Source organism: Eleutherodactylus coqui, chromosome 7, assembly GCF_035609145.1.
Source record: "Eleutherodactylus coqui strain aEleCoq1 chromosome 7, aEleCoq1.hap1, whole genome shotgun sequence".
Classification (NCBI taxonomy): Eukaryota; Metazoa; Chordata; class Amphibia; order Anura; family Eleutherodactylidae; genus Eleutherodactylus; species Eleutherodactylus coqui.
This window is the reverse complement of record NC_089843.1, coordinates 165,400,857-165,424,943: the sequence shown is the minus strand read 5'-3', so window position 1 is coordinate 165,424,943 and position 24,087 is coordinate 165,400,857. Positions and strand designations below refer to the sequence as shown.

The 24,087-nt window shown below is 48.0% G+C and overlaps 1 pseudogene; it reads right to left on the bottom strand.

Annotated features, from left to right (window-relative positions):
• The window catches only part of LOC136572917 (centromere-associated protein E-like), a 72,724-nt pseudogene extending 53,812 nt beyond the window's left edge, over positions 1-18,912 (bottom strand).
• Positions 18,913-24,087: the final 5,175 nt, after the last annotated feature.

The following is a 24,087-nucleotide window of genomic DNA, read 5'->3' as shown; positions in this document are numbered from 1 at the left end:
TTGAAATTCAATAAAAAAAAAAAAGAGGAAAAAAGGAAATGCTACCCTTTGGTCTTCACGGGCCTGTTGTGAAGATCCAATAACTACGTTGCTTAAATTCCAGATCCGGTCTTCCTTTTCTTTTAGAAGTTGTTTAATTTCTGCTAGCAATTGGGAGTGTTCTTCTTTAGCCATGGCCTGGGCTCTTATCTCAGAGGATGCCTTTATAAGAGGGGAGGGAGGGAGAAAGAAGAAGTGCTCTACTACAGTATTTAGAGATATAAACATAAATGTACATTCTGCAACCAAGAACCAAGGGAACAACTATACAGGGAAATCCTCTTACGTTTTCAACCTGCTTCTTCAAGTCGAGGATTTGCTTCTGATATCTCTTAAGTAGAGCTTGGTCATCCAACACTTCATTAACATGCGGAGTGTTTCGGACGTGCTTCGCTGTACTTGCAAACTGGGGAGAAAAAAAAAAAATAAAGATGAACAAAAGATTTAAATGGACTCTTCCACATGTGCGTAGTGTGAACCTGCTCTCATCTGAAGTGAGCGAGGCGCTAATGGTAGACCTGCCTGGCGCTGGGCTGTGAGCATTGGTTCCACTATAGGACGCTGGGCCCTCAGGGAATCTTTCTGGCAGCTTGGTCAGAAACACGCAGACCAGTAATCCACTGGAGATTATTTTGTAGAGCTCTGGCAGTGCTCTTCCTGTTCCTTCTGGCACAAAGGAGCAGATACCAGTCCTGACACACTTCTGTCTAACTCTCATTGTTTAACAGCCCGCATCCCGATATCTGCTCCACGTTCTGGAGACTGTGCTGGGAGATACAGCAAACTCAAGACGGCACGCATGGATATGCCACCCTGGAGGACCAGGACTACCTGATTAGACTCATGCTACCAACAGTGACAAGGATACCAGTAAGATTAGAAAAGAATTAGTTAGGAAAGATAAGAGATTGTCTGGGCACCAACTGCAAAACCATTCCTATTTGGGTGCAGTTTTGCTGAAGGGATGCCGATCCTATTGGAAGACGAAACCTGGGATTCCCTGTTCCGGCTGCGGTAGAAGCTATATCTGTAGCGTCCAGGTACAAAATACCCGGGACTGTTTCCTCATGGATTAAGAAGCAGCCATATGCTCTTCTACAGGTTATAGTGCAGAACACATTCACCTTGGGGAGTCACACATACGCTCCATGTAAACAGGTGGGCTCCCCCACCACCCCAGATTCTGACATATTTGTTAACCAATTGAAAGCTGGAAGGCGGCTTCATCACTAAAAATCATCAGTTTCCATTAGTTTGCATCCTCTCGCAGACAGAACGTCGCCTACCTTTCTCCTTTGGTTTTAGCGTAACAATTGCAGTTGGTAGGAATAACATTGCAAACGTTTGCGCAGAATCTTCCGCACAGTCAGACAATCGGCAGGGCTTCCAATTCTCCGCTTGCTGCGACGGTGGATTTATGAGCACTTTGTACGAAACTTGCACAGATGCGCCGCTGTTTCCACGCCTACTGGTGGACGACCAGATGATTTTCACTTACAGACTTTTCTCCTTAAGATTGGGTCACCACTTACAAAATTGCACATCCGCTGGGTGGATCATCACCAAACTGTTCGAAAATGACATTGCGCACTAACAGACTGGTAGACGTGAAAAGCAAGGACAAAAAGCGGTCTTGTATTCCTCTAGCGACGATGACAGAATAGGTTTTTGAGCCTCACTTAGCATAACTGTCTAACATAAGATCATCCTTGTTACCCATAGCAGCCAATCACAGCGCAGCTTTCATTTCTCTAGCTGTTGAGGTAAAATAAAAGCTGTGCTGTAATTGGTTGCTATGGGCAAAGACAGCCTCGCTAAAGGAACATTGTGAGATTGTTTCCATTAATATCAAGTTTATATATTAGATGGTCATTAAAACAGGAGTTAGGAGGGTTTCAAATTGGGAAAATCATAGCGGGGTGGCGTATGCATCGCCTCCTATAGGCCATGTATTACACACGGACATCGTTGCATACGCTGCCCACAGAACAGAATAGGGCTCACGCTGCGTGGTATGCGGAGAAAGAGGATGTTGCGATCATCTCGCATGTATCTACACACTATGTTTACATGCTAAGGAGAATGGATCGACAAAAATCCATTTACTTCATTACATTGACTCTATTCACTGCGCATCACACGAACGTATATTACGCCATGAAAATACGGTTATGTGAATGAGCCAAGTGTTCTAGTAAGTTTTGTGCTGTGCATTACGTTTGCAGTGACCCAATCTGTAAGTTTCAGTACTAACAGACCGTCACCTACTTCTGGCCCTATAAACCACCCCTAGCAGGTACAGTATAGCAACTTGCAATCATGTTAGAAGTTTGGCAGCACATGTAGTAGTCACATTTTGTAAGACTAGGACAACGAAAAAAGGATAAAGAGGCTACTACTAATTACCTGCAGAGTACTGAGGGTCTCATCCAATGAAACGGGTGTCACAGTACAAATTACTACAGTCTTTGTATTGCCACCAAATGAATTTTGCAGAATCCGGGTGAGCTTACTATCACGATAGTTTATAAAGCCGCTGTTTAAAGAAATAAATAAGATAAAGGTTAACTACTGAAACATAAGCTATAGCAATACTTTCATGAGGGTTTTAAACAGAACAGAAGGGTTTACATTACCCCCTTATGGACGCGGCCCTTCCCCCGCCCCTCTCCTTTAAAAAAAAACGCATCAACCTAGTCGTATGAGGGCCTGTTTTTTTGCAGGACGAGTTGTCTTTTTTATTGGTAGTATATAATATACTGAAAAGCGTAAAAAATTCTAAGTGGAGTGAAATGGAAGAAATAACAAAAACAGAATTCCGCCATCTTTGGGTGCATCTTGTTGGTATGGTGCACATACTGCAAAAATGACCTAACTTTATTCCATGGGTCAGCACAATTACTACAATCCCAAATTTATAAAAAAATTTTTTTGCTGTATTACCTTTATTTTTTCTAAAAATAACTAGATTTTGTAAGAAGTTACCATAAAATCTCTTTCTCGTCTTGTTCATTGGGGGACACAGTTCTGACTTTGGGTATAGCTTCTGCCACTAGGAGGCGACACTAAGCATAAAAGTGTTAACTCCTCCCACTAGCTATACTTCCCCTGCAAGCATCATACTGCTTGCATACAAACAGCTAGCAGGAGCAGCCAGTAGGATACGACAATACATAGTACAAAACCATACTCACGAACTGTAACTCATTCCAACCCGTGTGCGACTGCACCGAGAATCCTCCCACTCAGGATATGTTACAGACCCAATACCAGACTGGGTGGGTGCTGTGTCCCCCAATGAACAAGACGAGAAAGAGATTTTACGGTAAGTTCTTACAAAATCTAGTTTTCTCGTCTGTATCATTGGGGGACAGCAAAGACCTTGGGACGTTCTACAGCAGTACCCAAGGGGGCAGGAAAAAATAAGAAGTTGCATGAGTAAGGAGGCAAATCTTCTCTTTAACCTTAATGGATGACTAGTTACCCAGCATACTCCGAACGGAGTGTAAAGAGCCTAAGTGACGGCCACAACCATCTTTTGGAGAAAAAAAAACTCCTGATAAGAAGCTTTCAACCAGGTACCCGTTGTCCAAGTACTGTGAGCCGTAACCCGGCCTGAGAATATAACTGCCTGGTACTGTCACCGTGTACTGCAGTGAGGCAGAGTCCGTGCAAGAAGTCCCCTCGGATTTGCCGAAACTACCATCAGCGTGCCCGCGCGATAAAGATGCTACCTGAGAGAGGTACTCTTGTGTAGTCAGACCGCGCCCACTTGCCACCGGAGCGCTCCTTGGCAGAGGCACTACCGAGAAGGGTGCCCACTGGATACTTCACTGAAGTGGATCCCCATACCAACTGCAGCGGGAGAATATTCGACAGGTCAATAACAACCGTCTCCTGATGATGACCTTTGGTACAGCGTCCAAAACAAGACTGCGGAGCCATCTGTGTCGACACTCCGGGGAGTTGCATGCCTTCCAACATCCGACCTAGTTGTACATCAGCTTCCATAACGTCAGGTTGTCAATATCACCTTGCCAGTCCCGCTGCGAGGGCGTGATCCCTTGTAGTCCCTAACCGCTACTGGTCGAAGAAGCTTGTGACGGAAGGTTCCCGGTTACCTTTTAAGTATCTGAAGGAGTCATCTTTGCAGCTGACTGCCACCGAATGTGGGAGACCCAAGGAGCCCAGGGCTGAACTCTGGTCCCAGGCCGCATAGCTGAAGCGCAGCATTGCTCTAATGCTGCATATCCCTACGGCCCATCCATGTTGTTAGAAACCTGGTTAGCTGTAGATTGAGAAGGACTTGTGTCCAAAGATCCTTTAACCCCATATCCTGTGAATGGCCGCAGCATTCTCCTTAGCATGTGATCTTGAGCTCCCGAAAAAGTGTAGCTTTGGACAGGGACTGACGGATTGGTTAACTAGGGCTGGTCCTGTACCGACATATCCGTGCCACCGCATGAAACCAGTAGACACAGGACGTTGGAAATACAGTACTGGCACACTGGTACGGAAATCTCGCTGGTCCCTTTTGAGGTAACCTAAGTAAAGGGAGGTAACCTAAGTGTAAAGGGACGATCCCCAGGGGTTGCCAACAGTACAAGTATAGAATGTCACACGGTTTCCTGCAAAGCAATAATGCAGGCAGGGCGCGGTTGGGTCACAGCTTGCTCCTGGATCCGTCCAACTTAACTCCGTTGGACGTGTTAACCTCCTTATGCGATCTGTGGTGAATGCTCGAGCAGCTAAATTAGAGACTACTCTGACTTACAGTTCACCTTATGTCCCGCATCTGCCCAGTCACAATATAGGGGAAACGTGGGCTGTTCTGCACCCATCAGGGGGCAGCAGGGTATCATGGCTGTAGGCTATCCACGTCCGAACGTACGCGGCTGAATCACAAAGGCTCACTGGCTGCAGGGCAAAGAGGAGGCGCAATGCGTTTGACGAGTTCCTATGAATAGTACTCTTTCCATCTGGAAGGTACCGCCGGTCTCAGCAGGTTGGAGGACGCCAACAGGCCGTTGACCTTGTTCATAGGACGTATTCTGGGCGTCTCCCCACTGTAGTGAGCGCCCATAATACTTGGCTGTGCTGCAGGAAACCGCCGGCGGCAACAACCGGGTAGCTAGCCGTTAGGACCGGCCCATCCCGGACCGGCATGATGAGTGATGCCTGCAGGGTATTCCCGTGCCGGTACTTCTTCCATAAGGAAGGTACCCCAGGTCCCATCGAGGTCAGAATACAGCTGACCGTCAAATAGAGTCATTGCCTGTGAGCAAGATATTTTCCGCTGGAGGTAAAACTCGAATTGCAGGGACCGCACACATAGCCAGTGACTCTGGTCACCCCCTGTCCACGTGTCATCCTGGTCACGGATACTGCAATATGTTGCCTGCAGGGGAGTGCAGGAGGGTGCAGAGAGCTGCCGCTAGGGAGGTCTCGACCGGGTCCGGACCAGACATGAGGGGATGTGTCCGGAGGATCCCTGAGTAGGAGAGCTCCTTTCAGATGGAAGGTACCACATGTGTCAGCAAGCCTGGAGCATGCTGACTATCAGTTCGAGCCCTTCATAGGACGATATATCCTCCGGCTGAATGGGACTCTCGTAATGTAGCAAGAGCGCACATGGAACGTGGCTCTGGACGCCCCTGGACTCAGACACCGCGGCACGTCTGGCTGCAGGGAACTGCAGGGGGCACCTGGAGAGCCTGACAATAGGGATGGCTCAACCAAGCACATACACGAGGAGCGACGAGTTCGGATAATTCCCTGATCACAGTATTCCTTCCGCAGAGAGGTACCACAGGTCTCAGGAGCCCGGAATAATGCTGACAAGAGTTTGGCACTGTTGTCGCAGATGAGATATTGTACGACTGGGTGTAATCTCGTACGTAGCTCTGGCCGGTCCTGTCTGCGTGTCATCCTGGATTGCAGGAGGAGCACCGGGGAACTACAGTTAGTGAAGACTCAACCCGGTGTGGGGCGGACAGGCAGGGGCGCTGCGTCCAGCGAGTCCCTGTGTAAGTGCTCCTTCTGTATGGAAGGTACTACAGGACTCAGCACGCCCGGGATAGTGCTGACAACCAGTTTGAATACTGCTGTCAGTAGGACGAGATTTTGTCTGTTGGCTGTACTCTCGTGCTGTAGCGAGAGTGCATATAATATGTGGCCCTGACAGATCCGTCCGCATGTCATCCTGGATGCGGACACTGTTGTAGGCTGCAATAACCGGGGGGCTAGTAGGCAGCCAATGTTCAACCCAGGCGGGGCAGACAAGAGGAGCCATGAGTCCAGGGACTCCCTGTATGAGCACTCCTTGGGTATGGAAGGTGCTACAGGACTCAACATGCCTGGGAAATGCTGATAATCGGTTTGAACGCTGTTGTCAGTAAGACGAGATTATCCTTTGCTGGAAGTATGTTGTACTGCAGCGAGAGCACACTTGGCAGTGGCTCTGGTCGTCCCCGTGTCATCCTGGGCAGAGACGTTGCGGTCCGCTTGGCTGCAGGGAACTGCAGGAGAGCAATAGGGGAGCTACCAAGCAAGGCTCAAGCCGGTCTGGAGCACAGTATAGCTGAGTACCCGGTGTGATCTGCACGCTGGCCAGCTGCACCACCAGAGACTGTAGCCGCGTAACGATAGAAAACTGCGGGCGCCTTCTAACTGCGACCGCACCCATGACACGTAGCCGTGCACTGGTCAATCAATGGTCGCATGGCAGCAACATTCAGTGCTTGCAGCAAGAGGAACTGCATCTCCCTGCAAACACCCGTGGCCGCAATTTTACATGGCCGGGGCGTCTTCAAGGAAAAGGGAGGGAGTTCGTGAAGCACGTGATCGTGCTGCCCGCGCGGCAGCGAAGCAATAAATCACAGTGCCCGCACGGCGGGAAAATCACAGTGCCCGCACGGCGGGAAAATCACAGTGCCCGCACGGCGGGAAAATCAAAAACCCACACGGCAGCACTTGTTCGCATGCCCTGCCGAGGGCAAGCTGTCTCCAGGTGACCAGCCGAGGCAGCCCCATCGCGGGCCTCAAAACGAGCCACAGGCTTCGGCAGTAGATGCATGGCAGAACTAGGCGCGCACACTGCGGCAACACAAATCAGCCACGGGCGGCATTAACCCGCCCCGGGCAGCAAGTACACAAGCCGCGGCCGGCCTATCAGTTAGAGCCGACCCAGCAGCGCCACGGGGGCAGTAACAAATCGCAGCAGGCGAAGCAGCACTGCAGGCGGCACAACTAGCAGCGGAGGGGTTGGCAAAAACAAGCCTGGCGACAACCATTATGGTCTGCACAGCGGCAGACTAACAAAATAAACTCACATACTTACCTCTTGACCAAGATAGGGTCGCTTCCCGGCTCCAGCAGAGCTTCTCCCCACCATCGCCTGCCTTTGATGGGGCAGGGGATGCCGGACCATTAGAAAGAGTGTGGGGGGGGGGGGGGGGGGGCTCTATGGCTGGCGGGTCACAGTGTGCCTCTTTGTCTTCTCAGGGACCCGGCCGACAACAGAGGGTTGGGTTCACCTCTGTTTGCTGTCCTCGGGGGGTTAACGGGGAGAGTCCTGCCTCTCCGTTATTCCCTGGTATTAGTCTCTGTAGGAGAGACAGTCCTGCCTCCTGGACACTAAGCAAAAAACTGAGCTAGCACGATGCTTGCGGGGGGTGGGGGGGTGGGGGGTTGGGCTAGTGGAAGGAGTTAACACTTTCATGCTTAGTGTCGCCTCCTAGTGGCAGAAGCTATACCCAAGGTCTTTGCTGTGTCCCCCAACGGTAACAGACGAGAAATTTAGTTTTTTTTAAACTTTCTTCCGCTATCTTCTGACAGCCATAACAGGATTTTTAGTGACATCATTGAATGACTGATTGGCTAACGCAGCGCTGGCTTTCATTCAAGCCCCGCATCCCGAAAGCAATGCTGTGGCGGCGCGGAGGAGGGAGCGACAGCCTGCAGCAGCACCGCGGGAGGGGCGTATTTTTTTTTTTTTTGAACACCGTATTCCCGGCGTATACGTCGACAGTTGGGAGGGGGGGGGGGGGGGGGGCATGGCTTGATAGGCAATCTGCCTTTTAGAAGGTCCCCAGTTGCCATGGCAACTGCACAGAAACCTGCGATCTTATTGCAGGGGGCAGTGTGAGAATCCCCCCCCATCCTTCCCCAACGTTGATCATAGCATTTAAATGCCGCTCTCAGAATTGACGGCAGCATTTAGAAGCTTAACAGCTCCGATGAGCAGTGCGGCTTATCGGAGCTGTTGCTGGTGGGTGTCGGCTGTAAGAAACAGCAGGCACACATGTTGTATGGAGCGGGAACAACCCACGATTCCCCTCCATACCGAACCTGCAGGATGCAACTGTACAGCCTGCAGTTTTAAGGGGTTAAAGAACTCAAAATAAACAAAGAAAAAGAAAATATTTTAAGCTAATACACACTTACCCAACTTGGCCATCACTAAGTTTTTTAATAACTTGGCCAAGGACAAACAAACTGCGGTTGATATTACATCCTTCTTTAAGTCTCACACCCTCTGCGGCGGTCTGGCTTGCTCTTTCACTGCCAGCCAAATCAACAAGATTCTGAAGAGGGGAGAGGCAAGAAAAACGAAATAAAACATTTTAAATGTGTCTAAAAACAGATTAGATTTTTAGACTTTCCAGAAACATCCTTATCATATTAGGTTTAAAAATGGGGATATTACTTACCAGATGAGATACCATAACGGCTCCATCACAGTTCTCTGCATTTCCTGATTCAATCCTCTCACGGCTTTCAATAATCTACTCAGACAAATGTTTGTTAAGACACACTAAAAAAAGAACGACCCCGCCCCCACCAAAAAAAAAATAAAAATACAAAATCACTTACCATTCTGAATATAGCATGAGAGCGGCTGCTGCGATCATTCATTTTTGTCTCTCCGTAATGCCGGTTTTCTGCAACATAGAAGGGAACAGTGAATATTTTGAAACCTACCGAACTGCTTGGAAAGTGATGAATATGGTTAACATAGAATATTCTACTACTCTTCATGGTAAATTCAAAGTCTGCAGTGTTCTACTGCCCACAGACAGGACCATGTGATTTGTATCCCCGTGTGTTTATGAGGGTATCACTGGTGTTCCCAGTTCTTAATATGCAATGGTCATTTAAAAAGGGAGTGTTCCCTAGTATTAGCCCTATAAGTTTAGTTTATGGGCCTGAAGTAACTGACCCGTTGAGTCTGGGGATGTAAAGTTTTATCTTCCCCGGTGTGAGCACTGAAAGCCACCGCTGAATGCATTGAGCAGTGCGCTTTAACTTAAAGGGGTTGTCCCGCGCCGAAACGGGTTTTTTTTTTGTTTTTTTTTAACCCCCCCCCCCCCCCCCCCGTTCGGCACGAGACAACCCCGATGCAGGGGTTAAAAAAACACACCGGGTAGTACTTACCCGAATCCCGGCGTCACTCACCTGCTGAAGATGGCCGCCGGGATCCTGTCTCTCTGTGGACCGCAGGGCTTCTGTGCGGTCCATTGCCGATTCCAGCCTCCTGATTGGCTGGAATCGGCACGTGACGGGGCGGAGCTACACGGAGCCGGCATTCTGCACGAGCGGCCCCATTGAAGACAGCAGAAGACCCGGACTGCGCAAGCGCGGCTAATTTGGCCATCGGAGGCCGAAAATTAGTCGGCACCATGGAGACGAGGACGCCAGCAACGGAGCAGGTAAGTATAAAACTTTTGATAACTTCTGTATGGCTCATATTTAATGCACAATGTACATTACAAAGTGCATTATTATGGCCATACAGAAGTGTATAGACCCACTTGCTGCTGCGGGACAACCCCTTTAAAGATGGGCGGACTACTTAGCAATGTAATACATTCAGCACTCACAGCCAGGGAGTAAGGTCTAAAACTTACATCCCCGGACCCCACGGCTGACCAACTTTAAGTCCATAAACTTAGCTTATAGGGCTAAAAGTAGATGACAAACTCCCTTTAAAAGCCCACGTACAACATGACGTTCAGTGTTTGGTTAAGATGCACCAAGTAAGAGATAAAAGCCAACTAGCCTGGTCCTGTAGGGGGGATATAAACCTGCATACAAGGGGCAAACCGCTTCTCTACCCAGTGTCAGCCTCATTGTGGAAGGCTCTATACCCATGGTGCCATGCACCGCAATACTAACAAGCAATGAAAGACTTACTCTCGCCTCTTTTGATCCATTGCATAACATGCTCTGGAGTCATGACGAGTTCGTCAGTCAAGTCGGCGACGTATACATTACGCTGCAAAGAAAACAAAAAAAAAAAAGGTTTTAGCAATTTTATGGACACAACACTAAGTAGACTGGTTTTAACCCCTTAACGCAACAGGACGTAAGCCTATGGATGGTGCGGGATCAGGAGTTACAGATAGCTGGCCTCCCGCTACAACAGCAGGGGTACACAAGGACAATGACTATGTAGATCACGGTATGTAAAGGATTCACATAGGGAGGGCACTCCCTCTGTGTTGTCATCGAACCTCTGCGATGTAATCGTGGAACACATATGGGCTGTCATGGTAACAGGGCGTGAGATACTGGCGTCCTGCTTTCCCATTGCCCATGATTGCTATTACAAGCGATAAGGCATTACAGTACAGAAGTCCTGCAATGCCTTACTAGAACGATCATAGTGGTTAAGCATCAATTCCCCTACAGAGACAGAGTGTAAGAAACAAGAAAAAAAAAGTGTAAAAAACACGTTTAGAAAAAAAACTTTTGCTAATTTTCCCATATTTGTATGAATTTTTTTTCCAAATCTAAGAAAATCCTGCACAACAAACTATGCAAAAAAAGGTGAAATTCTTACAGCTCGTGACCCAAAAGAGGAAAAAAAAAAGAAAAAGGCATGCAACTTTGAATGGAACGATGTAATAATAATTATAGTTTCCAAAAAAAAAGTTTTATTGGGCAAAAGTGGAGAAACCTAAAAGAAATTATATTTTTAGTATCGCAATCGTACTGACCCGCAGAAAAAAAAAATGTAGTGTCATTTATGCTGTGCGATTGCGGCTGTAGAGAAAAGTAGAAATAAAAAACATAATGGCATAATTAATGTTTTCTCGCACTTTTTATAATACATTATATGCACCCAAAAATGCTACCAATAAAAACTATAGTTTGCCATGCAAAAAAACAAGCCCTTATATACGGCCATATCGACAGAAAAATAAAAAAATAATGGCTTTTGAAAAGCGGAGATGAAAATCCCCCGCCAAAAAACAGTCAAAATAGGCCATGTCCCTAAGGAGTTAAATACATCCAAAAGTTTAGCTTCTAGAAGGGTAGGCAAAAGATTTTAAGTTTCCACTTACATTAATATCTTCTCTTACGTCCAAAGGTTTCCTTCGTCGGTCATCACACAGAAGATCTGTGACCGTTTCATTGTAAATTTCCATATAAGAGACACGCAACAAGAACTCTCTAGTAGGGTCCTTAAGAAAGTAAAGATTATATAATGTTACATACATAAAGTCATCAATGCGCTACACTCTGCGCTCTCTAAGGCCCTCTGCACACTAGCATATTTGTGCAGGAGACCTTGGAGCCCTCCAATCCAGACAGCACACAACCAATTATATGCCTACCAGGACATACACCTCAACTGGAGGTGGGCACGGCATAGGGCGAGCACAGGAACGAAAAGGAACAGGGAGGTAAGGTGGAGGACCGCAGCGATAAGGTGCTCAAGGCCCTGATTGGAGGGGAGGAAGAGAAGCCCCTCCCCAGTCCTGGGCAGACATGATAGCCTGAGAGGGTGCCTTTATTTATGGCTTGTGATTAAGAACACTTTAGTCGCTTTGAAATGCAATGGCATCTTACTGTGCTGATGGGAACTGTCATACTTTTATAGAATCGTCACAACTCCTCTTTATTGTAACAAGTGTTGGACTTTTTCTGGTTTTGAGAGGGTCTCTTGCCAGACCTGCATTGCCAATCCAGAAAAAAAGCGCCAGTTAAAAACCGACGAAGGAAGAGATCCGCCTCCCACAGACACCAACCTAAAAATCAATTAGCTCGGTGTTTGCAGGAGAAGTATAGCTGGTAGGAGGAGCCAACACTTTTGCTTAGTGTCCACCTCTAGTAGCAGTAGCTGTACACATGGTCCTCAGCCATGTCCCCAATGACATAGGTGGATTTTTGTTTTCTTTTAAAAACCCTCATGGCAGGTCCTATTCCTGTCTGTACTATGGACGTGAAATAGGACATGCCAATGTACATCAATGAGTTGCCTCTACGATCATCGAACAGCACGTGGGCTTTTATCCGTGCGGTGTCTAATGAGAGCTGCACCCAAGCCTCTCGGGTACAACTTTAAACACACCACAAAGTGCATGCAGCCTGAGGGTATATTCTCACGGTGAACTCAATAGATTCCAAAACCTTCAAGCAAGCTATTAGTTTGAATCAATATCCAGCATGGGATTTGAAGTCCGTGTGGGAAGAGGGACGTGGGGAATATGGAGGTAATAGATGTGACTGCTCTTTGGATGCCCCTGTATTGGCCAGAGTGTATAACATAGCAGGTACATAAACCTACCTCCTGAATGATTCTGAACACCTCCTGAATTGCTAGAGAAATGATTCCCGGGTTGTCTTTCGTACCCATCATAGTGAAGGTTTTCCCAGATGACGTCTGCCCGTATGCAAAGATTGTGCCTAATGGTGAAAATAAAGCCTCAAACACAAAGTTCCAACATACTGAAAGTTACTGAAAGTTAACTCATTGCTGGCGAATTCCCAAGACCCTCACCGTTGTACCCCTGGAGAACAGAACGAATGATGGGAACGGCTGCATCTCGGTAAACTTCAGCCGTTGTTTCATGCAACGGAAAGACACGATCTATAAAAGACAGGTACAAATAAAAAGGAAGAAACTTTAAAAAGTTAATACAAGTTTTAAACCAGCTGGCCATGTAGAAAAACCGCACAAAACAGCCTGTAACTCACCTACTGCCGATTCCCGCTGCTCCGGCAGCTGTACGTAGGGGCCATTGTGTCATTTTCCTGCCTAGCCAGCGGCAGTACCCCTAAGGCCGCTCTCACAGGCGGTTTCTAGAGCGTTTAGAGCGCCCGCTAAAACCGCTGTACTGAGCCTCCATTACAATACATTAAATGCGCCCCAAAATGATGCCATTAAGAGATACAACTCATCCAGGGAAAAACAACAACGAGCCCCCATACGCCATGTCAACAGAAACATGTTTAAAAGTTCTGGCTCCTGGAATGAGACGGTCATTAGGGTATAAAGTGGGCCCGTCCAAAACCAGTCCTTAATCTTATATGGAAAACGTGAAACCTGTGTTGTACACAAATCCTTAGTTCTGGTCCGATTTGAGTAAAATTTTGCATGAGCGTTCTCCAGCACCAGGCAATGAATACTGGCAGAATAAAAAAAAAAAAAAAAAACCCCTCAGACTTTTGGTAATTTTATTACCAATAGCAACCAATCACAGCGCAGCTTTCATTTCTTACACAGCTGAGGTACCATGAAGGCTGTGCTGTGATTGGTTGCTATGGGCAACACAGATTCTCTTTTGGACATCTTTCCTAACAGTGCGGTGCTGGGCTCATTTTTGTAGCCCACTTTGTAGATTCCAGGACTGCTAATCACAAAATTGCACAGATCTAACCCCTGGTATCACCCAACAGCCGTGCCGAGATATACCCCTAGTATCACCCAACAGCCGCGCCGAGATATACCCCCTAGTATCACCCAACAGCCGCGCCGAGATATACCCCCTAGTATCACCCAACAGCCGCGCCGAGATATACCCCCTAGTATCATAAAACAACGCGCCGAGATATACCCCCTAGTATCATAAAACAACGCGCCGAGATATACCCCCTAGTATCATAAAACAACGCGCCGAGATATACCCCCTAGTATCATAAAACGCGCCGAGATATACCCCCTAGTATCATAAAACAACGCGCCGAGATATATCCCCTAGTATCATAAAACAACGCGCCGAGATATACCCCCTAGTATCATAAAACAACGCGCCGAGATATACCCCCTAGTATCATAAAACAACGCGCCGAGATATACCCCCTAGTATCATAAAACAACGCGCCGAGATATACCCCCTAGTATCATAAAACAACGCGCCGAGATATACCCCCTAGTATCATAAAACAACGCGCCGAGATATACCCCCTAGTATCATAAAACAACGCGCCGAGATATACCCCCTAGTATCATAAAACAACGCGCCGAGATATACCCCCTAGTATCATAAAACAACGCGCCGAGATATACCCCCTAGTATCATAAAACAACGCGCCGAGATATACCCCCTAGTATCATAAAACAACGCGCCGAGATATACCCCCTAGTATCATAAAACAACGCGCCGAGATATACCCCCTAGTATCATAAAACAACGCGCCGAGATATACCCCCTAGTATCATAAAACAACGCGCCGAGATATACCCCCTAGTATCATAAAACAACGCGCCGAGATATACCCCCTAGTATCATAAAACAACGCGCCGAGATATACCCCCTAGTATCATAAAACAACGCGCCGAGATATACCCCCTAGTATCATAAAACAACGCGCCGAGATATACCCCCTAGTATCATAAAACAACGCGCCGAGATATACCCCCTAGTATCATAAAACAACGCGCCGAGATATACCCCCTAGTATCATAAAACAACGTGCCGAGATATACCCCCTAGTATCATAAAACAACGCGCCGAGATATACCCCCTAGTATCATAAAACAACGTGCCGAGATATACCCCCTAGTATCATAAAACAACGCACTGATATACCCCCTAGTATCATAAAACAACGCGCCGAGATATACCCCCTAGTATCATAAAACAACGCGCCGAGATATATCCCCTAGTATCATAAAACAACGCACCGAGATATACCCCCTAGTATCATAAAACAACGCGCCGAGATATACCCCCTAGTATCATAAAACAACGCGCCGAGATATACCCCCTAGTATCATAAAACAACGCACCGAGATATACCCCCTAGTATCATAAAACAACGCACCGAGATATACCCCCTAGTATCATAAAACAACGCACTGATATACCCCCTAGTATCATAAAGCACAGATTTATCCCCTAGTATCATATAACACAGATATATCCCTTAATAACATATTACACACAGTTATATCCCCTAGTATCGTATAACAGCTGCACGGATACATGACCTAGTGTGTTATAAACATATTATAGAGCTTCGCTTCTCATCTGACAGCATCACTTATGTGGGTCGTACACAGTGATTATTAACCCATAACACCATCGGACCCCCAGTTACATCCTGGTTGTGTGGGGTTTATGTGGCGTGGGATCATAAGCCAAATCAGACTCCACAGAAGGCAGGTGCTGGCTGATAGCAATGGACACCGTCCACAACACCTGCGATCAGCGCTGATGTCGCCACGGCTGTTAAAGCTCTAAATACAACCGTCAATTCTGATGGCAGCATCTAAATGCACACATTGTTGTTCGGGGGTCCTGAACCCCCAGCGATGAGATTACAAGGTGCCATCCGGTTACCAAGACTATGGTAGAACACGGCCCATCCATGCCTTATACGGTCAGCTCAAGAAGAATAAAGAGTCCCCAATACATAACCATGTAGCTGACATCTTGTTGCAGCGACTCAATATTAAAGATTTGACCCGCTTTGCTCCAACAGTGGCACAAACTGAGTCGGAGGGCCGACCGCGTTCACCCGCTGCGATCTATCTGCACGCGTACAGCCGCCTCGGAAGCACCAAGTAACCAGATGTAAGGAGTTATGAATGCTTACCGAAAGTGAAAGATCTTGAGCCGTCAACTTGAGATATAACGTTATTGTTGGCCTGCCACAAGACATTTACTTGTTCTCCTTGTTCCCTGCAGGTTAGAGGAGTCGGCGTTAGTGAAGACAGATTTTACTTCTTAAATACTATTTTTCAAGTCTATGAGAGCGCTTGTGGACAGCAGAAAAAAAAAAGTCAGCTTTCCGGCTGCCGTGCAATCTTCAGCAGGTGACCGCGCAGGAGTCAGGGGGTTAAAGGGGTTGTCCCGCGAAAGCAAGTGGGGTTCAGCACTTCTGTATGGCCATATTAATGCACTTTGTAATGTACATCGTGCATTAAATATGTGCCATACAGAAGTTATTCACTCACCTTCCCTGCGCTGGCGTCCCCGTCTCCATGGTGCCGGCTAATTTCAGCGTCTAATCGCCCGATTGGACACGCTTGCGCAGAAGGGTCTTCTCCCTTCTGGTCGGTACGGGCACGAGCGGTGTTCTGGCTCCGCCCCCTTCTACGCGTCATCGCGTAGCTCCACCCCATCACGTGTGCCGATTCCAGCCAATCAGGAGGCTGGAATCGGCAATGGACCGCACAGAGCCCACGATGCACCATGGAAGAAGACCCACGGTGCATCGTGGGTGAAGATCCCGGTGGCCATCTTGGAGGAAAAGAAGGAAGAAGTTGCAGAGAGGGGATTCGGGTAAGTAAAAAAATTTTTTTTTTTTATTTCAACACATCCCTTGGGTTTGTCCTGCGCTGAACGGGGGGCCTATGCAAAAAAAAAAACCGTTTAGGCGCGGGACAACCCCTTTAAGATTAAACAGTCCATCACCGGACTCAGTCAGCTCCCCCAACGGCAGCATAGCTTAGTTTATGGTGCCCTTGGGAGGTACAGGTTCCTTTGAAAGCCACGACAAAGCTGGTTCCTATTAAAGTGAATTATGGAAGTTTTCTTCAAGATTTGTAGAACTGCTGCTCAACTTATTAGTTTTCAAACGTCTTTAAAGGAAACAAACAAAAAAACAACAACAAGAACTACTAACAAAGTACACACAGGGTAAAATGTTACTTATTGACTTTTTGTGATACAACTGTCTTAAAAACAGAAAATGTAGTTTAAAATGTTAACCCTTTACAATCCAATTTTGGATTCAGAGTTTCCTAGAAGGCTTTCTCTTTTTGCCATTACAGAATGACGCCATCTGCTGGATAGAGCCAGTACTGCGGTATTGGACATGCTGGAGAGACAGCTGACAACAGAGGGGCCAGTAATCTACAGTAAGAATACCCTGCCGGACGTCTTTCGACATCGGAGCTGTACAGCCTTCAATCAGAATGTCTTCAGACGTCAGACAGTGGATTGGAAAGGGTTAATTATTCAAAATTCTCTCTAGATTTTTTTCTATTAAACATAAAAGACGCAGCGACAAATATTCACCAGCAGCCAAATAAGCCTCAATCAGTGGGTGAAGTAAAAGCATTCAGAAGTCCCTGCCACATCCAGCCACCCCATCCCTGAGGTGGAGGAGATCTCCCACACCAGTCACCCAAGTCCCATGCATACGCCGTGACCACCTAGATTATAACCTGTCTGTGCTGAAGACCACTGACTGACAGGCATGTCGGCCAGCACTGGCACTGATCGGAGGACCACCCACTATTAGACCCCATCCAGCTGTCATCATCCCGTTCATTTACATAGGGGGATACACAGCCGAGCAGCCAGAATCTTCATACTCACCCAAATGACAAAATCAGCCAACGAATGAGCGTTGGTTAGTCGGCTGACCAGTCCTCCTATTCCACAGCCCGGTGTTCAGGTGAACGGGCATTCGTAGGGACACTTGTGCCTGGTGACCCGCCAGAGTAAGAGGACTTCACTTCCCTCGCACCCCATAATGTAAGCTTACGTCCCAGCAAACCCTGTTGGGCTGCCTTTATCCTGGATACAAGATGTGATACAGGCTGGCATGGAGGCTCTAGTACCCTGTTGTACCACCTCTAGCTTGGGATACAAGATGTGATACGGGCGGGCATGGATGCTCTAGTACCCTGTTGTACCACCTCTAGCTTGGATACAAGATGTGATACGGGCGGGCATGGAGGCTCCAGTACCCTGTTGTACCACCTCTAGCTTGGGATACAAGATGTGATACGGGCGGGCATGGATGCTCTAGTACCCTGTTGTACCACCTCTAGCTTGGATACAAGATGTGATACGGGCGGGCATGGAGGCTCTAGTACCCTGTTGTACCACCTCTAGCTTGTATACAAGATGTGATACAGGTGGGCATGGAGGCTCCAGTACCCTGTTGTACCACCTCTAGCTTGGATACAAGATGTGATACAGGTGGGCATGGAGGCTCCAGTACCCTGTTGTACCACCTCTAGCTTGGATACAAGATGTGATACGGGTGGGCATGGAGGCTCCAGTACCCTGTTGTACCACCTCTAGCTTGGATACAAGATGTGATACGGGTGGGCATGGAGGCTCCAGTACCCTGTTGTACCACCTCTAGCTTGGATACAAGATGTGATACAGGTGGGCATGGAGGCTCTAGTACCCTGTTGTACCACCTCTAGCTTGGATACAAGATGTGATACAGGTGGGCATGGAGGCTCCAGTACCTTGTTGTACCGCCTCTAGCTTGGATACAAGATGTGATACAGGCAGGTATGGAGGCTCTAGTACCCTGTTGTACCACCTCTAGCTTGGATACAAGATGTGATACGGGCGGGCATAGAGGCTCTAGTGCCCTGCTGTACCATTACTACTGGGGGCCCTGTAGTGGGAGCCGCAATCACCGTTGGAGCCTCGCAGTATATTACACACGTCTCTGTGCCGGAGACATTACCTGTGGATGAGCGGGCGGACCCGCACACACACTTTGACGGCGTCTCCCTCCGCCATGTCCCTGCCGATTCTCCTCCGCCTGCTTCTCTGTCCACCGGCTTCAGCTACAAATTTGAATTTCCCTCGTCCAACACGCAGATTGGTCAACCTCCTAGTGACGTCACGTAGAGGCGAGGATGGATTGGCTCCTGATTTTTGAAGAAAGATCTGACGACGTAACCGTCACGTGGTCTTGAGGTCACATGGCCGGACTAGAGGGGAGGAGCTTAATACGAATTCCGTTCTATGGAAGGGAAAGAAGAGAAAGATCCTATTATAAGCTGCTGTTGCAGAGGGATCAAGAGGGGAAGGAGGGCAACGGAAGTAGTGTGTGAGGAGGACGAAGCGGTCAACGTTACGACCATATTGAAAAGCAGTAACGGCTCCATCATATATTCCGTAAGGACCTGCTGACGTCAGAAGGTCAGGTGACTTTTCTGCAGTCACATGACTAGCAGCGCTGGGCTTTCCAGCAGATGCATATCGTAGGGGTTATGGGGCATATGATGAGTATCTGGAGGTGAAGGGGGAGCTGTGTGATACTACAGGGGGGATTCCAGGCATGTACAGCCGATGACCTATCCTTTGGTAGATTGTCAGGGGTCTGCCACTCAGGATACCCATTGATCAGCTGATCATCCCCCTATCAGTGCAGCGGGGCCGGACGTCTAGGGGTCAGGGGGATAAGTGTACTAGCCAGCATCACTCTCATCGCACTGCACCCCTATTGGGCCACTCTCACACTGCGTTGCCAAAACACCGCATTCGGAATCGCAGCGGTTTACAGTGCTTTTTGCACATAGTTTTGAACGCATTCTACTGTGTCTGACAGCGTTTTGTAACGCACCCATGCATTGTGCTGAGGTGCGTTAAAAAACGCTAAAACGCCTGAAAATAAGCAGCGCTCAAAAATCGTGTCGTTAGAAAGGTGTTGCACTGTGTCCAGCACGGCGCCTGAAACACGCACTAATCACGGTAAGAAGCAGGCTGTGTGAGAGTGGCCTTACACTTCCTGCTTGTCAGGACTAGCCCTCTGGTGCTCGCGCTTATTGTAATGGGCTTGTACACATACCCCCTTAACCCCTGATACCCACATCCGGCTCCGCTGCACAGGCCGGATGATCGCAGGGGATCCCAAGCATTGGATCTCCACCAATCAACTACTGATGAACTACCGAGAGAATAGGTCATTGGTTGTAAAAGCCCAGAATCCCCCTTTAAATACACGTAGGGCTGTGTGATGCTCGTGGGGGCCACAGGAGGCAAATAGTGACGTGTGAATTAAATGTACGTGGGTGAATGAGATGCTTATGGGGGGGCAGCACATAGTGATCGTGTCAACACTTATGAGCACCATAAGTTAAGTTATGGTGCTTGTAGGGCAGGTTTCGAGGAGTCCAGAGATGTCATTTTTATTGCCCCTCATTCCTTGGAAGTCGCAGGGACAACGCAGCACCCATCTCGGCAGGTTGTGCTCTCGCACACAGTGGAGTGTGCACACAGGCTGCAGAGATGAGTCCAACTGCACCGACCTCCACAGGTGCCGGAATGGGGAGCCGGTAAGTCTAAAAAGTACATCTCGGACGTCTCGGGACCCGTCGCAGGAGCGCCATAACTGCAAATGGAGGCTGTGGGATGCCTATGGAGTCCACAGGGGGCGTACGGTTGGTGCAGCTATTAAGATGTTATGTGGAGGTGCACTGAATGGTGAAATGCTTGTTAGCACTGTGTGGCGGCGCGTGTCTAGGGTGGGGAGCAGGAGACAAATGGGGAGCTGGGGGAGAGGGATTCGAGAGGCACATTGGATATTGTAGAAGTGTAATGGAGTTAATGGTAGAATGCTAGTTAACCATGTGGGGGTGCATGGGAGCACGTGCGGGGGCTTGTGTTCTCCCAACAGTCTACAGAAAAAGAAGTGATGATTCTCACAATATGACAACAAAAACAAAAGCTATAGTAAAACTTTGGTATTGTAATTAAGGGCAAAACTAAAAGTTTAGGAGCCCAGGTGCAAAAGTTCAGCTCAGGACCCCCCCCCCCCCCTCTTCCCCTTTCAACCTTTTGCGTAAAAATTTGTTTGTAGCCCCTTAAGACGGGCTAACATGAGCGTATGGTTACTGTAGTGGCCCGAAGTCTATATTTCTGGCCCCTCCATAATTGTCATACATGTCATGTCTTTTGTGTTGATGCACTGTGCAAACTGTCTAGTCTCTTGTTATGTGTATTGCACAGCTGCAGCAAGTGAGAGGTTAATGTCTGAAAGTGGCATGGACATGTTTGGAAAAGTATCAATTTATGTCCTGTCATGTGGTATGTTAGACCCTAAGGCCGCCCTGCACATGGGTGGAAATCCCACGGCGGGATTTCCCGCGGGATTTCCGCCGCTCAAAGCCTGCATAGGAGTGCATTACAATACGCACTCTTATGCAGACGGCCGCGGTTTGGCCGCGCGAAATCTCGCGCGGCAAACAAACCGCGGCATGTCCTATTTTTGTGTGGGGCTCGCAGAGCCTCGCATAGAAACGTCACTCACGCAGCCGCCGGCTCCGGTCTGCGCATGCGCCGGCTGCCCAGCAGCCGGCACATGAAAGAGCCGGGGGCCGCCGGGCGCGGGTGAGTACGCGCTCGTCTCTGCAGGCGCTCGGGTCGGGTCCCGCGGCGAGAATTCTCGCCGCCGGATCCGACCCGCTCGTCTGCAGGCGGCCTAAATGTGAGTGTCTGAGAGCGGGAAAGGGTCTTTGATCATCTTCTACGGTTGATTGTGGAGTAGAGTACCGGCCTGCCACATGGGGGTACCTTCAACCCTCATGTGGTGAAGCGATGGAGGAAGAGGAGAGGTATCCTGAGGCCTTCCATGCCAGGAACCACCTCTGAGGAGCGACTGAAGTGAGGAGTCCGCTGTGCAGTGCTGCTTGCAAATACTAAGTGAGTGACTGTGGAGTGTTCCTACCCCCTTCCAGGAGCGGTACCATACAGATAACATGGACTGTAGGTCCGGTTTCATCCTGTCTCCTCCCTGACCTTACATTCTCTGTCTTTCCTGCACTGGCATGTGTAATGTTGTACTCTGACAAGCTTCCAGTAAAGTTCATTGGTCATTGCCCGTTCCCAGTGACTCAATTATCAAGTTTCAACTGTCTGTGTGGACTCTCTTCATTTAACCGCCGGGTACAAGCTACAGTGAGAAGGAGCGGTGGCGTCACGTGTGACAAATCTACAGTCCACCACACGTATACAGGTAATCGCTGTCTCAGCGTTGCTGGAAGAGGCCCAGCGGTGTCTTGGCCGAGGTTGCGTGCAGCCCTCTGAGGAGGAGTCTGGTAGAGCAACCTTGACAAGTGCCAACTTTACCCCGTGAGCTCCTCAGTGTGGGCCTTGTGTCTAGGTGGCCTCTGGGATGCGGCAGTTACCACGTATTACATATGTGCTATACGTGCGTGTGATATGTGGTAAAATCATAGAAATGTAGAGTTGTAGGGGACCTCCAGGGTCATCTGGTCCAACCCCCTGCTTAATGCAGGATTTACTAAATCATTCCACACAGATACCTGTCCAGACTTTGTTTGAACACTTCCATTGAAGGAGAACTCGCCACCTCCTGTGGTAACCTGTACCACTCATTGATCACCCTCACTGTCAGAAAGTGTTTTCTAATATCTAATCTGTGTCTCCTCCCTTTCAGTTTCATCCCATTGTTTCTAGTCTTTCCTTGTGCAAATGAGAATAGGGCTGATCCCTCTGCAGTGTGACAGCCCTTCAGATATTTGTAAGCTAAACATTCCCAGATCCTTTAGCTGTTCTTCATAGGACATGATTTGCAGACCTCTCACCATCTTGGTAACTCTTCTCTAAACTTGCTCCAGTTTGTCTATGTCTTTTTTAAAGTGGGGTGCCCAGAACTGGACACAGTATTCCAGATGAGGTCTGACTAAGGAAGAGTAGAGGGGGATAATTACCTCACATGATTTAGACTATATGCTTCTCTTAAAGGGGTTGTCCCGTGAAACAAAGTGGGGGTAAGCACTTCTGTATGGCCATATTAATGCACTTTGTAATATACATTGTGCATTAATTATGAGCCATACAGAAGTTATTCACTTACCTGTTCCGTTGCTAGCGTCCTCGTCTCCATGGTGCCGTCTAATCTTCAGCGTCTAATCGCCCAATTAGACGCGCTTGCGCAGTCCGGTCTTCTCCTTTGTTGAATGGGGCCGCTCGTGCCGGAGAGCGGCTCCTCGTAGCTCCGCCCCGTCACGTGTGCCGATTCCAGCCAATCAGGAGGCTGGAATCGGCAATGGACCGCACAGAAGCCCTGCGGTCCACCGAGGGTGAAGATCCCGGCAGCCATCTTCACAAGGTAAGTATGAAGACGCCGGACCGCGGGGATTCGGGTAAGTACTATCTGTTTTTTTTTTTAAATCCCTGCATCGGGTTTGTCTCGCGCCGAACGGGGGGGCCATTGAAAAAAAAAAAAACGTTTCGGCGCGGGACAACCCCTTTAATATGTCCCAGAATTCTGTTTGCCTTTTTGGCTGCTGCATCACATTGTTGACTCATGTTCAGTCTATGATCTATTAGTAATTTACAGGCAATCATATACATTGCCATACGCAGTCCCACTCACATTTGCAAGTAAGAATTGTGTAATGCGCGAGAACAAGAAAATAACGCAGCGTGTCCTGCTTGGCAGCATGTTACGCGTGAGAGAGCCCATTGTTCTCTATGGGTATGTAATCAACGCCGCCCCTATCCAATTACATTGCATATGTGAGGCGTATATATGCGCCATTGCGAAGCGATGGTGCAGGAAATATCACACACCCCCACCCCCAAAAAAACAAAACAGGTGAAGCGTATGTGCAATACGCTGTCATGTGCAGTACAATTTTGCTCTCATACACTGCGATAGGCCGGGTCACCAGCAGCTCCACAGTTGTAAAACGCTACATGACTAATACAGCATTTTACGCTTACAGCCATGTGAATCCGGCATTGGGCTGTGGTCATGTTTTTTGTTGCATATTTATGAAATTGCATACACTATTAAAAACCGCGTGTAGATTTAAACAATACATACATGTTTTTTGTTTTGTTTTTTTTAACCGCATGCAGGGTTTTGATGCAATTTTTAATTTTGTGGAAAGTGTGCAATCATATACAGGAGATACATGGTCCATATCACTATATACAGGAGATGTATAAATTATACCATCTGTACATATATAATTATATACAGGAGATACCTAGGTTATACCAGCATGGTCCATATCACTATGTACAGAATATGTATAAATTATACCATCTGTACATATATAATTATATACAGGAGATACCTAGG